Raw genomic sequence first — 2,528 nt, forward strand, 5'->3', positions numbered from 1 at the left:
TATTTATTAGTTTATTTTTAATTAGAGAGTCATCGTGAGGGTACAGTTACAGATCCATACATCTTTGTGCTCATGCTTCCCCCATACAAAGTTCAATAACCCATCCCTTCACCAGTGCCCATTCTCCACCACCCGTAAACCCAACATCCCTCCCCCCCTCCCCAGACCCGTCTCCCCCCACCCCACCCTGCCACTGTGGCAGGGAATTCCCTTTTGTTCTCTCTCTCTGATTAGGTGTTGTGGTTTGCAATAGAGGTGTTGAGTGGCCATTGTGTTCAGTCTCTAGTCTGTATTCCACCCGCCTCACCCTTCCCCCACATGTCCTCCAACCACATTTTACTTGGTGGTCCCTTCCCTGAGTTACCCAGAATGAGAGACCAGCCTCCAAGCCATGGAAATATTCTCCTGGTACTTATTTCTACTATTCTTGGGCGTTAGTCTTATAGTCTATTATTCTATATCCTGAATTAATTTTTAAATTGCAATATTTTATTGCTGTAAATATAATTGAAAACATGTTTTATTCTTTTTATTTTATTTTTTTTATAAACTCTGATTTGACAAAGATTTGTGGAAAACTTGGTACTTCCCAAGTCAGAGATTGATCAAGAGTTGCAATAAATTTGCTGTGAGAATGCAGGGTTGTGAAAATCACAGCTAAAATTTAGTCAAAGGGGAAAAGGAAAAGGAAGAAAAAGGCTCATATCAACATTGTTGTCACTGAATTTGTAGATTTTGACAGATCTACCACTACTAGTCATCTGACTTGCAAATGTGGTGGGATCAAAAATGAAACATCAAAAAATTTGAGAAGGAGTTTGCTGAGATGGGAAAGGGCTCTTCAAGTATACTTGGCTCTGGATAAACTTAAAGCTGAATATTAGCCATGACATCACCATTGCTATCTCCATGTGGAAGTTCAGAAGTTCAAGACCGATAAGTACTATGTGATCATCATAAATATCCTTGGACACAGAGACTATATCAATAACATAAGATGTTCCAGGACACAGAGACTTTATCAAACACATGGTTACAGGCACATGTCAGGCCAACTGCACTGTCTTGATTGGTGCTGCTGGGGTGGGTTTTGAAGCAGGTATCTCTAAGAATGGGCAGACCTGTGAGCAGGGTCTTCTCACCTACTTGCTGGACATGAAACAACTCATTGCTTATGTTAACAAAACAGAGTTCATTGAGTCACCCTACAGCTTGAGAGAGAGGGAGAGCAAGAGAGTTAAGGACATCAGCACCAACATTAAGAAAACTGCCTAGATCTTTGTAGGGGTAGCATTAGTGCCAATTTCTGATTGGAACTACAATAGTATGCTGGAGTCAAGGCATGCCAAGTCAACAGCATGCCATGGTTCAAGGGATGAAGAATCAGCTGTAAAGATGGTAATGCCAGTGCTGGAGAGATAGTACAGCAGGTTGGACATTTGTCTTGAACACAGTAAACTCGCTTTCAGTCTGTGACACCACAAAATGATTCCCCAAGCACCTCCAGAAGTGATTCCTAAGCACAGAGCCAAGAGTAGGCCTTGAGCATTGCTAGATGTGTCTTTCCATACTCAAAACCAAACCAAAACCAAACAATAATATGGCAGTGCCAATAGAACTATGCTGCTTGAATTTCTGGATGGCATCCCACCACCAACAGTCACAACTAGCAATCCTCCATCCTTGCCCCTCCAGGCCCTTCTATCTTCAAAATTGGAAGTGTTGTTACTCTCCCTATGGGCTGAGTTGAGACTGATCTTCTCAAGCCTGGCACGGGGGTCTTATTTGCTCTAGTCAATGTTACAACTTAAATAGAGTCTGTTAAAATGCACCTGTGAGCAAATACCTGAAGCTCTGAGCATGGGTTTTCCAGAAGACAATGTGAGCTTCAGTGTAAGGAAGACTGCTGGCTTCTCAGCTTAGGTGATTATTTTGAAACATTCTCCAAATCAGTGTTGGAGGTGCATCTGTTCTGGATTGCCACATAGCTCACACAGCTTATAAATTCACTGGGCTGTAGAAGATTGATCGTAGTTCTGGGGAAAGGTGAGAGATGGCTGAGAGTTCTTGAAATCTGAAATGGTGAAATCTGGAGATGCTGCCACTATGATTATGTTCCTGGTGAGCCTATATGTGGTGAGAGCTTTTCTGACTACCCTTTTCTGGATTGTTTTATTGTTTGGACTTGGGACATTAAAGCAGAGGGCAAGAAGGCAGCTGGAACTCATGAGGCCCCCACAAAAGAGTAAACATTATTCCCTGTACTTGCCCCTACCTTTCTCCCATGTCCCTTAGTCTTAATTAGTCTACGGCAGAAGAACAGTTCAAGAACAGTTCTTGGAACAGTAGAAATAAATACCAAGAGGATTACTCCACAGCTTAGAAGCCGGCCTCACATGCTGGGAGAAAAGGCAGCTCAGATAGAGAAGGGACCACTAAGTAAAGGGTGCTAGGGTGGTCCATTCAGAATGGGAGATGCAGGCTGAAGGTAGACTATAGGCCGAACATAGTGGCCACTTAATACCTCG

At 42.8% G+C, this 2,528-nt stretch overlaps 1 pseudogene; it reads left to right on the top strand.

Moving 5' to 3' along the window:
• Positions 1-1,620: 1,620 nt before the first annotated feature.
• LOC129401985 (putative elongation factor 1-alpha-like 3) lies at positions 1,621-2,249 on the top strand (annotated as a pseudogene).
• The last annotated feature ends 279 nt before the right edge of the window (positions 2,250-2,528 follow it).

The sequence above is a fragment of the Sorex araneus genome, chromosome 1 (genome assembly GCF_027595985.1).
Source record: "Sorex araneus isolate mSorAra2 chromosome 1, mSorAra2.pri, whole genome shotgun sequence".
NCBI classification, from domain to species: Eukaryota; Metazoa; Chordata; class Mammalia; order Eulipotyphla; family Soricidae; genus Sorex; species Sorex araneus.